Genomic DNA, 14,993 nt, shown 5'->3' on the forward strand with positions numbered 1-14,993 from the left:
CCTAAGTAGATCTTCCGGCTCTGATGTGCCATGATACTAATCTTCCAAGAAAACTAATAAAGTCACCATTGTCACTGTTTCTTCATACAGTGGCTTGAGCTCTAACTACCTTTTTATGTGATAAACTTTCACTCTGCCTGGATTAGAAATATCCCTGTTGAACGGTTTCTGGAATTTCTCAACAAGTCAGTGTCTTAAGATTCCTGGTTGTTTTAGCTTTCATGATTCCATGTCCTGGAAAAAAAAAAATCTACTTTCCCTAGCTGATATGCCACTAATCATTCTAGCAAAAATCTGCTTATCAACTAAAAGATAAGTATAAATTCTAACCAACAAAGAAATAAAAACTCCCATTTCCCCCCAAATACAGAAATTCACAGGAATTCTATTAATTTTAATTAACGTTATAAAAACCTTCACCCAACTTAGATCACAGCTGTAAACACATACAACTCTCTCTCTCTCTCTCTCTCTATATATATATATATATATATATATATCACCCTCAACCAGGAATGATTTTGCCTCCAAAGAATGTTGGTCAATGTCTGGAGGCATTTTTGGGTATCACATCTGCAGTGCTACTGGCATCTCTAGTGAGAAGTCAGGAGTGCTAGTCAGCATTCTACACTGGCACAGGACAACCTCCTCCTGCAACAAAACAGTTATTCATTCAAAAATGTCAATAGTTCTGAGGTTAAGAAACCCTGGTATCCTGGTACCTGAACTTCTAATAGAAAGCCATTATTCTAGACCATGACAAAATGCGTAACAAGTTTCTTCACTTTTTTCCCTCTAAGTTTATTGTTAAGAAAGGTGTGACTCTTTTCTAATGAAGCTCTTCTTCTTCATGCTTAGCTTGAACAAAAGTTGATGTTGACTTCTCTTCCTCTCTCCCATCACAAGATTCATAAAAGTAACGTGATTGCCAGCTCCGTCTACCAATATAGGAAAAAAGGGGTGGAGGATCAGACCCTCATGGAAGATTCTAGCGTACCCAGGGAAACCTTAAGCTAGAAAGAAGTATCTTTCTAGCTTCTCAAACCAAGACAAGTCCCACTAGCATTACAACCCAGCCACAGAAAGTGTCACAGTAATCAACTTCTGTTCCTAGTGCCATAGAGATTATATTCCTTTATAGTTTAGTGGTGAAACTCACAGACTCTAGAGATTATATTCCATTATAGATCAGTGGTGAAATTCAGAGTCTAGTCTCCAGAGATCTTGGGATTATATTATCCCTTTTCTACTCCCTTTCTGTCTAGCCTTGGACACATGATTGCACTTACTCTCTGTACCCGATTTCATCATCTTTAAAAGAGGGATAATAGGTGTGCCTGTCTGGCTCAGTTCATTAAGCATTTACTCTTGATTTTGGTCTCAGGGCTGTGAGATCAAATTCCAAGTCAGGCTCCTTGCTGGATGTGGAGCCTGTCTAAGATTCTTTCTGCCCCTCCACCCCTCTCTAAAAAATAGAATAATAATAATAATAATAATAAAAGAGGTATTGCAATAGTAAACCTCCTCCCCAGAGAATTATTGTGACAATTGAATGAGCTAATATACATGAAGTGTAAACCCTAGGTATAAGTTAACAAACCCTTCCCTGTGGAAGCAGTTCTGTCCATGTTATGATGTCATTGGTCCTCAGCCATTCATGCAAACTTTCCAAGAGTCAATAGCATCAAAGATTGTGGTTTTTTTCCTTTGAATTTTGGGTATTTGTTTATTTGACAGAGAGAGATCACCAGTAGACAGCGAGGCAGGCAGAGGAAGAGGGGGAAGCAGGTTCCCTGCTAAGCAGAGATCCTGATATGGGGCTCGATCCCAGGACACTAAGACCATGACCCGAGCCGAAGGCAGAGGCTTAACCCACTAAGCCACGGGTGCCCGTAGGTTGCTTTTTTTTTTGTTTTTTTTTTTAAATTTTGTTTGTTTTGTTTTGTTTTTATTGTAAGTTTTATTATTTTTTTAAGATTTTATTTATTTATTTGACAGAGAGAAATCACAAGTAGATGGAGAGGCAGGCAGAGAGAGAGAGAGGGAAGCAAGCTCCCTGCTGAGCAGAGAGCCCGATGCGGGACTCGATCCCAGGACCCTGAGATCATGACCTGAGCCGAAGGCAGCGGCTTAACCCACTGAGCCACCCAGGCGCCCTATTGTAAGTTTTAAATTATATCTCTAACTCTAAGAAAATTATATTTTAATAGAATCTTATTAGCCTTACATAACTTAATATATACTCTTCTACTCTGGCAAATGAAATCAATACAATTAGCTAATAAAAGCTATTTTTTAAAATATTTCTTCCATAGATTCACAGAAGTTTGCCAGGCATTTTGACACTTGTCCCGCAGTATGTAATTCTTCACGCTGTTATCCAGTGCTAGGAGGGTATCCTGCATTAAATCTTTTTTTTTTTTTAAGATTTTATTTATTTATTTGACAGACAGAGATCACAAGTAAGCAGAGAGGCAGACAGAGAAAGAGGGGAAACAGGCTCCCTGCTGAACAGAGAGTCCAATGTGGGGCTCGATTCCAGGACCCTGGGATCATGAACTGAGCCGAAGGCAGAGGCTTTAACCCACTGAGCCACCCAGGTGCTCCCTGCATTGAATCCTTATCTGCACTCAGAGGTCCAATATAATAACATACATCTCTTAGTTAATAACTCTGTTAAGTGGTATGTAGCAAAAGTCAAGGGGTCCTTACTGGGACCTTACTGGGTTTCTTTGCAAATAATGGGGTTTGGGTAACAGATATTACCACTGCCCAGTTCTCACTCCCAACTTTGTGATGAAAAAGCTTTCTGTTTTCAGAAAGAATCTAGATGTTAATGAGTTCATCACAAACATCCACAGAATCAAATCTCAGAAACAAATAAAGACAATGTTAAACCAATAGGAGTTAATCAACAAAGGGCCTGAAATAATGTGCCTGAAATCATTTGATGAGCCCAATAAGGAGGGAAAAAAATCAGCTAATGAATTCTTTCCCTCTAAAAACAGAAACAAAAAACACTTAAGTCAAGAATCCTTGCTTAAACAGAGTGAAATTTTGTCCTAGAAAAGCAGAAACTAATTGTAACTAGAACATCACAACTGTGAAAGGTTATAAATATGTATTTTGATAATAAGGGGGTGAACCTGAATCTGCAAGTTAATGGATAATTCAGAGCAGAGGACTGGTTTTGAAAGATAGCCTAAAAATGCAGAAGCCCTATTCTTTAGTAAATTTTAATCAACTGTGCATATCTTTTTACTTAAAAGTACTTTTCTCTCAGCTCATTGCTCACAAAAACCAAACCAACCAAGAGCACAATCACATACACACCAAAGAGCCCAGACTTCCAACTGCTATTCAAGTGAGCCCTGCTCTCCACCCCTCAGAAACCAGTTTTATTGTGGGAGTATTGTGATCTTCTCTACAGACATGTAATTTCAAGAGTGCTGTTATTAAATAATTTTTCATAAACAAAAAACACATAAGCCAACCCACAAATAGCTCAGTCACATAAAATATTTTACAAAGAAATTCATACTACACTTCAGTTTGCTGATCCTTTTACTTCCTCATCGAGCTTGAGAAAATTGCTAAATAAAGTATTGTTTCCACAAATGAACGTTTTATGTTGGGACACAACTTCAGCAGCATAGATCCTTTCATTGAAATGATAGTTTTCAGTACTGGACCTTTCCCAAATGCAAGCATTTGTTTTCATCATTGTGGCTGAAACAAGCATTTTGTTAGTCATTACCAACTAGCCTTGCCATATATATATAGCACGAGAATATATTTTATCATCTTCTCTAATGGGAAAGCAGGGCACCCTCGGCATGTTTGCATAAAGTCAGTGAACCTTTAAGGTGATACAGAAGATTCTATATCATTGTTTTAAGTATCAGCTTCCAATTAGGCCAGCTACTTCTCTGTCAGCCCTTCTGCAAGGGTTTGCCTATATTTCGTCAGAGAGTTTGAAAATCATCCCACTGGTACTAGCTTGTTCTACTAGCAAGGAGACCTAGCTCAAGAGGAGGAATAACTTCATCTGTGTGTTAGATATGTGGGCTGGGCTAGAATCAGTAACTCAGAAGGCAGATAGCAAAGGAACTAATGAAAAATCCATTTTTGATGAGAGACACAAGCAGTAATCTTATCTAGATTATCCAATTAGAACTTAATGCACTTAGCATTTAAGTTTCTAAATTCCTGAAGGCATCACAAATTTTGATTATGATATTATATAATGATATAGTCTGACTAGAGGTATTTCTGCCTTGTACCTAAAATGTGCTTCTGACATGACTGGGCATACGTGATGAGTTAGCAGGGCCAATCTCCAAGAAATCTGTGAAAGATCTAAGACTTGCTGGGAGGCCTCTTACACTTATGTAAGAAGGAACCACCCAGGATGAACTTGAACAAGTGAGGAGATCCTTGGCAGTGAGAGAAGGCTCTATCTCAATATATCATGGTGTCTGGCACTCAAATTTTCCTTCTCCCTCAGCTCTACCTAGACATATGGTAGGCAGAAATATCACATATGAAAGCTAAAGTAGCTGTCCTACAGACCCATACATGCTCTAGCCCCACCTTACTTTCTAATCTTATGATGCTTCCCCCACCCCCAAACCCCACTCCCATTCTTTCAGATCTAACCACATCATATCATAAAAGCACCAAACTCCTTCAGGTCATGGCAACTTTATTCTTAGTGTTGACATCATTGAAACATTTTCCCTCAGGCTTTCCCCAACTCCCTTCCTCATAGCTAAGCCCAAACCCTAGGGATTCTAAGAAACATCTTAATGCTGAGGAAGAATGATTTTCAAGAAGATAGTGAGATCTTGGAGTCAAAGGAAAGCTCCAATAAAACTTGAGTACTTTGTGACTCTGACCTCTTTTGTTCTCCAAAATAGGCAAGGTCTGGCAAACTGGAGTTGTGTTTTTAAAACTGGGTTTTTTTTTTTTTTTTTTTTTTTTTTTTTAAGATTTCTGATGGGAATGCCTGGGTGGCTCAGTCAGTTGAGTGTCAGACTCTTGGTTTCAGCTCAGGTCCTGATCTCATAATTGTGGGATCAAGCCTCATATCCAGCTCAGTGTGGAGTCTGCTTGTATACACTCTCTCTCTCTCTCTCAAATATAAAATAAATAAATAAAATCTTTTTTAAAAATTTAAAGTAAAAAGGTTTCTGATGTAGGGGACACACACTCTCTCTTTCTCATTTTTCCCTTTCTTTCTCCCTCTCTTGTCATCAGAAAGCTGTGTATTAGACTTAGGACTAAAACACTTCTCACCTAAGTTCTAATTCCCAAGATGGTTCCCTTAATAGATGATGATATAGAACCATTGTCTTATTTGCAGATTTAAAGATGGACATTAGAAATTATGTGGGCCACGCCAGGAAAACTGATGGCCCAGGAGGTCAAGTTACTTGCTCAGAGCTCCATATTTAGCTGCTGGAACTCAGTTTGACATTCAAAGGTTAGTTCATTTGCACTTTTAGCTTTCAGTTTAAAGAAAGAAGAGTGAAGTGTCACACTATGGAATTAAGCTGAGTTGACCTATAATTAAAAATCAAAGTCATGTCACCCAGACCTATCTACTCTGCTTAACATTCATGACTATCACAAGCGTATCTCATAAATTACAATTATTTCTTTGGCCCCAGAAATCAATTTGGTAGATAGATGCACCATTTATATACAGAACCCCATTTTTACATTTATCTTAGGACTAGGTGTGAAGGACAGGGTTGAATATAGCTAAAGGGCATACATCGAGGAAAATAAATTATATATGATATTGCATATCTTAGTTTAATATCAACAATAATCTTTCATTTTTCAAGTATATTGCATATAAAGTGGGCATTATGAACTCCTTGCACTACAAGCAAACAACAGAAGTTTATCATATGGCAAATGATGAATGCTCCCACCTCCAAGTTACCTTGGACCTAGTCAGGATGCATCTGAAAAAAGTATTAAATACCTATCAACACCTTCTGAATCATTGCTATAAAAAGAAGATAATAATGAAGGCCTCAAGTTTGTCTTTCTTCAGGGTTTGATTTACAGGAAAAAAAATTGGTGAATTTCTGAGAAATTAGGTAACTTTAACAATTTGAAACTCATGCATTCATTTATTTATTTGTTCATACAATAAATATCTGTTTAAAAACGTCTATAATATATCAGATACACATCTGGGACCTGGAAATAAATCCAGAATAAAGCCCTGTCTTTTTAAGGAGTTCAGATTATTTTGGAGATCTTAGATGAATAAATTTAAAATATTGAGTGTCAATACGGGCTGCGGAGGCTGGAAACAAGTAAAGGGAACTAGTAAAAAGGCGAGTGAGGAGGGAAGAAGCAGGCAAACAAGGAAGGAAAGAGCATGGCTCTGAGTATTCATGCTAATAATCTACATAAGAAGGTGACAAAAGTCAGGGAAGTCCTTTTTCATGAGATATCATTTCTGCAGAGAAGTGAAGGAAATGCACATGAGCCTTGCAGATGTTTACAAGGAGAAAGTTTTAGGCAAAGGGAAGAGCATGAGCAATGACACGAACATAGGAGCACACTTGGCTTTGGCTTGTCCAAAAAATGGCAAGTGATCATTGTGGCTGAAGATTCATAATGAATGTATGTGCATGTGAATAAAAAGAAATTTTTAAAGAACAAGAAGGAAGATAGATTATTTAAGGCTTTATAAGCCATGGTAAAAATGCATAATTATATATATATAAAATTATGCATTATATATATCTATTATATAATATATAACACATATATATATATATATATATATGGTGTATGAAGGAATTTATTATAGAATTAGACTCATGTGATCATGGAGAACAAGAAGTCCCATCATCTGTCATCTCTGAGTTGGAGAACCTGGAGAGTCTGAGGGTCCAAGCCAGGAGCACACATGTCTGAGGACAGAAGAGGGATGTCCCAGCTCAAACAAAGGCAGCAAATTCACCCTTTCTCTATCCTTTTACTCTGCTCAGGCCCATCACCATCAGATGACACCCGTATACCTTAGGAAGGATGATTTTTTTACTGTTCAAGTCAAACGCTAATCTCTTTCAGAAACACCCTCACAGACATACTCAGAAATAATTTCCCAGTTCTCTGGACATCCTTTAGCCCAGCCATGTTACACATAGAATTAATTGTCACACTTGCCAGAGTGGTATAATTTCTCAAAAAATACAAATTTAATATATGAGACTTCACAGAACAACAGCATCATTACATATCATTTTCCAAAAACACTATAATTTATAACACTATAAAAAACTGGTATTTAATAATTTAATGTTATGGAAATATATTCTTGAATCAAATTCCCTCACTCTAAATCACTGTCTGTTTGACTTTAATCATTTATTTAAAATCTCTGTACCTCAGTTTCCAAATCTATAGTGTAGGGATTATAACAGAATTTAAGAGCAATCTCATGAGCATAAATGTAAATGTATGCATATGCATACCAAACTAAAAGATAGCAGTCACATTCAAAATAATGTGTTAGAAAAGATAGGCATATTCAGGAAATGCATGATTAGTTAACATTCTAAAATTGATCCACGTGATTTATTATATCATCAGAAAAATGAAGAAAAATCATATGGTCATCTCTATATTTGCAAGAAAAGCAATTAATACCTATTAATTAAAAAAATACTTATAAAACCAGGAATAGAAGGACAGAAAAAATAGTTTCTCAATCTGATAAAATACAAAACACAGCAACAATGTACAGCTAACACTATGGATGAGACAATATAGTCCATTACCTTTACTTTTACTCAAAAGAGTACTGGGGTCCTACACAGTTAAAAAGGAAATTAAAAAAAATAGAAGTTATCATAATCAGAAAGACATTTAAGGGTCATTATTTTCATTTGGCATGATTGAGAAAAAGAAAATTCAGTAAATGTAATTAATAATAAAATGGAGAAAATTACAAGGTGAAAGATCTATACAATGCCTTCAGAGTAACAAAATTATTAAAAATTCTTAAAAAGTTACTATTTTCTATAATGTCAAAACCATGAAATTAGAATAAATCCAACTAGAAACATGCATATGACTTCTGGACAAAAAATGAAAAAAGAAAAGCTGTATTAAGTGTTAAAGGAGACTTAAAAAAAATAGAGGAATACACCATTTTCATAGATTGGAAGTTTCAGTACTGTCAAAATATAGATTCTCAACAGATTGTTTTCTACATTCAATGCACCCCAACCAAAGCCATAAAAATTTTTGTGGCAATTGGCAAACGAATTGTGAAACATATATATATGGAAAGGCAAAAAAGCAAAATAATGAAGAGAAAAATTTTAGAGGACTTGAACTCCCAGATATCATGACTTCCTATTAAAGCAAAAAAAAATTCTATTCTATTCCATTCTGTGTGCAGTTTCTGTTTTATCACCAACATGACACAGCAATGCAATGGTGGAAAGGATGATCTTTCTAATATATGATGCTGAATCAAATGGGAATCAACATGGGAAAAGTATACATTTCAGTGTTTATCTGAAACCACATGTAAAAATCCATTCTGGATTGATTATAGATTTAATTTGAATAATGAATAATTAATCTTCTGTAAAATAAAATAGAAAAATATCTTCATGATTTTGAGATGATATTTAGAAGGCAAAGAAAAGTGATGGTCATATTTCTCACACTCTTAAGCAAGCACAGGACACAGGTACCAGGACAGTTTATAGATCTTGTCACTTATCTGCCAGCTCACCTAGTTAGCGTGGGCAGCAGTTGATATTCAGTTGCCTCTGTTCCCACCAGACTTCCTCCACTGGCTTCTTACAGGCTTGAGCCAAGTACATGAGTAGCTCCATAGTAAGTACAGTAGAAACATTCAGATGAAAACTTGTAGAACTGCCTCTACTTACCAAAATGATAAACCAAAACAGATAACATATTCCTGGAGGAATTTCAGAAATAGTTTCTATTAACAAGGTTTTGAAATATATATATATATATATATATATATATAGTGATGATCCTACCACATTTTCCTTCAACTTCCCTACTTGGCCTGAGCAGAAGACAGATGGGACTTAGAAGTTGATAATGTGTTCTTGTAAACTTAATCAGGTGGGGAAATCTAATTGCAGCTGCTGGTCCAGAGGTAGCATCATTACTGGAATAAATCAACACAGTCCTGGCATCTGACAAATGTCTCTCCCTTCCTCTCTCTCATCTCTCTCTCTCTCAGCCGTCCTACCCCCTATCTATTAGTAAAGATTATCAGAAATAATTTGTTTCTTCTGGGAGCATCAGTAATACAAAACCTTATTAAATGTCCAGTCCTATGCCATAATATTGTCCATAGGGACTTATACAGCCTCTTCATTCCATAAGGCCTCATTACATTTTTTTCTTTTTTTGCCACAAGGCATCATTACATTGATAAGCTATTACATTTATAAGATCATGCTGAATGGGCCAGATGAGCAGGAAGCAGAAGCTACTCTAGACATTTTGGTAGAATACATGCATGAGAGAGTCAAGGGAAAGAAATCCCACAAAAATTTAGATACCTGTTACCTCACTGGAATTTTTAGGGACAGAGTGGTCTGAAGAATATTGAGATACTCTTTTTAAAATAAAAGACTAGGGGGCGTCTGTGGAGCTCAGTGGGTTAAAGCCTCTGCCTTCAGCTCAGGGCATGGTCCCAGGGTCCTAGGATCGTGCCCCACATTGGACTCTCTGCTCAGCAGGGAACCTGCTTCCTCCTCTCTCTCTCTACCTGCCTCTCTGCCTACTTGTGATCTCTGTCAAATAAATAAATAAAATCTTTTAAAATAAAATAAAATAAAAGACTGTCACATCTGCTTCTTTCTATTATTAAAACAAAAAGAACCAAAAATGCTTAGTGTGCCACTTTAGAATTTGCAGAACTATAAACCTAATTTGGGCATGCTACTCTGACCAATTTATTGAGTAGCTTCATAATCCACTAGATCTGAGTAAGGCCTAGGGAAAAAAAAAAGTCTTCAGTTTCCCTGCCACTTGAATATGACCTTGCCTGGTCTGATGATGCTTGACACATCTATAACAGATTGGGATACTTTACAGAGACTTTGGCAAGACCCTATAATTAGATCACATAGTAAACATTTAAAATTTTGGGTCAAAACCATGTCATCCTCTGTACACTACTATTATCATTTTGAGAAACAGCTTCAGGCTTACTGCTGGGGTCAAACAACAAATGAATGCTTGATCATAGACCACCAGATTATCATAAGACCTAAGCAGCTCATTATGAAGTAGGTGTCATCTGACCCTCAAACCATAAAGTTGGGCAGCACAACAATACTTCATTGTCACATGGTAGTGGTATGTACAAGATTGAGCTCAACCGAGCAATTTGTCCATATGCCCACAGGCCATATTCACACTGCATCCACTCCCGCCTCTCAACCTTCCCTCATAGCAATATGGAGATTTCCCTATAACCAGCAGGCTAAGAAAACAATGGCCTCTTTTAGAGATGGGGACCTTTATACAGATCTACTTTGGAGTGGCCCTGGAGAATAGTGATAAAGGAAAATCTTCCAGTAGACAAAGCTTTGAGCTATGTACCTGGTTGTTTGCTTTGCCTGGAAGGAGAAAGAAATGACCAGTGGTATGAATCTATACTACTTAATGGACAGTGAATAATGATTAGATGAATGAGGGAGAACTTGAAAGGGATATAATTGTAATACTGGTTCTGTTAAGGGACATGTGTGGATTGTGAAGATAATTGTTCTTCATGTGAGCACTTCAAAGAGTAACCTCTAGCAAGAGGATTTTTTAAAAAATTATTTTTCTTCTTTTTATTTTCTCTTTTTTACATTTAAATTCAATTAGCCAAGGTTTAGGACATCATTCGTTTTTGATATAATGTTCAAATATTCATTAAATATAATACCCAGTGCTCATCATATCACATACCCTCTTTAATTCCCATTACCCAGTTACCGCATCACCCCCCGCACATCCCTTTCTGCAGCCCTCACTTTATTTCCTGGAGTCAAGTCTCATACGGTTTGTCTCACTCTGATTTCTTCCCTTTCAGTTTTCCCTCCCTTCCCCTGTTGTCCTCTGCTCTATTCTTATGTTCCAAATAGGAGTGAAACCATATGATAATTTTGTTTCTCTGATTGACTCATTTCACTTAGCATAATACCTCCCAGTTCCATCCATGTCAATATAAATGGTAGATATTAAAAATATGATATTAAAATATATATAGATATTAAATACCTTATTCAGCATCATGAACTCCTGTGTCATCCTTGCACAGTGGTCATGGTAATCTTTTCTGTATCTTTCCAATGTTAGTATTTGTGCTGCTGAAGGGAGCACAAATAGGAGGATTTTAATGATCATTTGGAAAATATGACCCATTCTATGGAGATAAGTCAGTCAGATCGTCCACAGACACTGCTGTCCTTGTCCAATAAATCCACCAAAAAATGGCTACGATTTTAGGGATAAACTTTACACATGGGCTCAAATACATAAAGTACTACCACCAGTGCAGTTTTGGGTAAAACAGTGCTGAATGCCCAAACTCTCAGTAGTAGAACCAATGCTGAATCCTGTATTGTACCATTTCCCCCAATTCCCTGGGGGATATCACTCAGCAAACTGGTACAAGTTGATTGCATTGGACCATTTTCCATTGGAAGGAGCAGTACTATTCTCACTAGAATAGACACTTACTCTGATAATGAATTGTCCTTTGCTCTTAAGACTTTTGCCAAAAACCTTTATTCAAAGATTTATAGAAAACCTTACTCAGCATCATGATATTCCACACAGCTTTGTTCTGATCAGGGACATAGTCTCTTACCATCTCTCTCATCATCCTGGAGCAGTTTTACTAATAGCATGGTGGAGTGGTTTTTTAAAGACTCAATTAGGGCTTCAACTGGTGAGAACATCTGAAATAGGGTCCTCCAGGATGTAGTGTATATTGTAGATCAGCAACCTCTATGTAGCACTGCTTTTTCTAGTGAAAATTCTTTGGTCCAAGAATCAATGCATGGAAAGGAAGACTCTTCTCACCATTAGCTTTTGCATTCCTTTAGCAATTTTTTTTTTCTTTTTGCTTCTGTAAATACAATCTTGGATTCTGCTGCTCTCTAGACTATATAGTGCAGTTCCCTATCTGTGTAGTCCAATATGTAAACACGAGCCACATTGAAATCTTGAAATACGGCTATTGTCCCTCCAGTGATAAATTTGAAAATGTACTTAATATAATTTGTTTTTTAAATTTTAAGGTAATTTAAATTTAATATAAACATTCTCATATGACTAGTAACTATAGTGTAGGGCTAAAGTATATCACAAGGTCCGGAGCTCCCAAAAGATGTATACTTACACCAGGGGGAATAGTGTTGGTTCCATTGAACTGAAAGTTAAGATTGATGGCTGGGCATTTTAAGCTTCCATGACAGTGATTCAGTAGTTGCTCTACTATCTGGCGTGTTGATACTGATTATCAGCAGGAAATTGTATTATTGCTAAAACGATGTGGGTCTGGAATGCAGAATATCCTCTGAGTGCCTCGTAACACACGTATGTCCTGCCATTAAAATCCGTGGATAATATAGATTTTTAAGAATAGTCGTTGTTCCAATCAATGAACAAAGAATGTTTTTACATTTCTTTGCATTATCTTCAATTTCTTTCATAGTTTTCAGAGTATAGATTTTGATCTCTTTGGTTAGGTTTATTCTTTGGTATCTTATGGGTTTTGCTGCAGTTGTAAATGGGATTGATTCTTTGATTTCTCTCTCTCTGCTGCTTCAACATTGCTGTATAGAAATACAACAGATTTCTGTATGTTGATTTTGTATCCTGTGATTTGACTGAATTGTATATCAGTTCTAGCAAATTTTTATAGTCTTTTTTTTTCTTTTTTTTTTTTGAGAGAGAGAGCATGAGTGGGATGGGGGTAAGTACAGAGGGAGAGGGAGAGAGACAATGTCAAGCAAGCTCTGCACTCAGTGTGGAGCCTGGTGCAGGGATTCATCTCATAACCCTGAGGTCATAACCTGAACTGAAATCAAAAGTCAGATGCTTAACCCACTGAGCCACTGAGGCACTCCATTTTGGGTTTTCTGCATAGAGTATCATGTCATCTGTAAATAGTGGAAGTTTAACTTCTTCCTTGCCAATTTGGATGCCTTTTATTTCTTTGTATTATCTGATTGCTGTGGCTAGGATTCTGGTACTATGTTAAGTAACAGTGTTGAGTGTGGACATCTTTGTCTTATTCCTGATCACAGATGAAAAACTCTTTTTCCCCATTGAGGATGGCATTAGCTTCTGCACTTCACATCAAAGAAAACAATCAACAAAACTAAAAGACAACCTATGGAATGGGAGAAGGTATTTGTAAGTAACATACGTGATAGGAGTTAGTTTCCAAAATTTATAAAGAACTTATCAAATTCAATACCCCAAAAACAAATAATCCAGTTAAGAAATGGACAGAAGACATGAATAGACATTTTTCCAAAGAGGACACACGGCCAACAGACACATGAAAATATATTCAACATCATTCATCATCAGGGAAATACAAATCAAAACTACAATGAGAAAATTAACTACACAGGAAACAACAGATATTGGCAAGGATGCGGAAGAAGGGGAATCCTTTCAAATTCTTGGTGGGAGTGTAAACTGGTGCAGGTCGCTCCTGGAGAAGAGTATAAAGGTTATTCAAAACGTTAAAAATAGAACTACCCTATAATCCAGCAATTGGGCTACTAGATATTTACCCAAAGGTTAAAGAAATACTAATTTGAAGGGATATATCCACCCTGATGTTTACAGCAGCATTATCAACAATAGCCAAATTATGGAAGCAGCCCAAATATACAGTGACTGAAGAACAGATAAGATGAAGTACACATGCACACACACACACACACACACACACACACACACAGGAATATTACTCAGACATAAAATAAGAATGAAATCTTGCCAGTTGCAATAACATGGATAAAGCTAGTAATTATTATGCTGAATCAGTCAGAGAAAGACAAATACCGTATGATTTCACTCATATGCGGACACTAAGATACAAAATAAACGAACATAGAGGGGTGAAAAAGAGAGAGAAAAGCTAAGAAAGAGACTCCTAACTACAAAGAACAAACTGATAATTATCAGAGAGGAGCAAGCCGGGGGAGGGGTGAAATAGGTGATGAGCACCGGGTGATGTATGGAAGTAATGAATCACTAAATTGTACACCTGAAAATAAATTTATATTGTATATTACTAATTGAAATTTAAATAAATGACCTGGAAAAGAAACAAAAATCAGTGGAAAATTATAACCCAATATAGGCAAGACTATAAATAGCCCAGATCCTTTAGGAGTAAAAGTTTAAGTCACCACACCAAGTAGGGAACTGTAACCAGCTGAGTACTTGCTAAGGGTAAAAATAAGTATGAAGCTGAAAGATATGAGCTGCAACGATGTGGCTACTTGTGAAAATGAAGTCTATGCAAGTTATGAATATCCCTTCTTTATTTTGATATGACTCTATTTGTATAAATATTAATCAAGTTTTTTTTTTTTCTCTACCACTTCTCAACCACCCCCCATAAGATATATCCTTGGACTTTGAACTTATAGCTCACGATTTAAACTCAGAATTTCAAAATAAACATGTAATTCAACTAGGAGAGTAAATAACACAACCTAAAAAATAAAGGATTTGATGTTATGGTATGAAGAGATGGATAGCACATTTTGAGTTGCATAAAGATAGTTGAATTATGTTAGATAGAAAGATTATTTTTCTTTCTTTTTTTAAAAACAAGTTAATGATAGTTAAATAAAGAAGTTAAGTATAGTTAGAAAAGATATTTATGCATATCAAGATGACAAGGGTGGCTTTGTCCTTTATTGACTCTACTAAGCTGA

General features: G+C 36.4%; 1 non-coding gene across 1 annotated transcript; it reads right to left on the reverse strand.

The window, feature by feature from the left end:
- Positions 1 to 11,296: 11,296 nt before the first annotated feature.
- LOC123391709 lies at positions 11,297 to 11,403 on the reverse strand. Its single transcript, XR_006606404.1, has one exon. It is a non-coding gene; the product is annotated as a U6 spliceosomal RNA (small nuclear RNA).
- Between the last annotated feature and the right edge of the window lie 3,590 nt (positions 11,404 to 14,993).

The sequence above is a fragment of the Mustela putorius genome, unplaced genomic scaffold (genome assembly GCF_011764305.1).
Source record: "Mustela putorius furo isolate JIRA1106 unplaced genomic scaffold, ASM1176430v1.1 tig00000275_pilon_pilon_pilon, whole genome shotgun sequence".
NCBI classification, from domain to species: domain Eukaryota; kingdom Metazoa; phylum Chordata; class Mammalia; order Carnivora; family Mustelidae; genus Mustela; species Mustela putorius.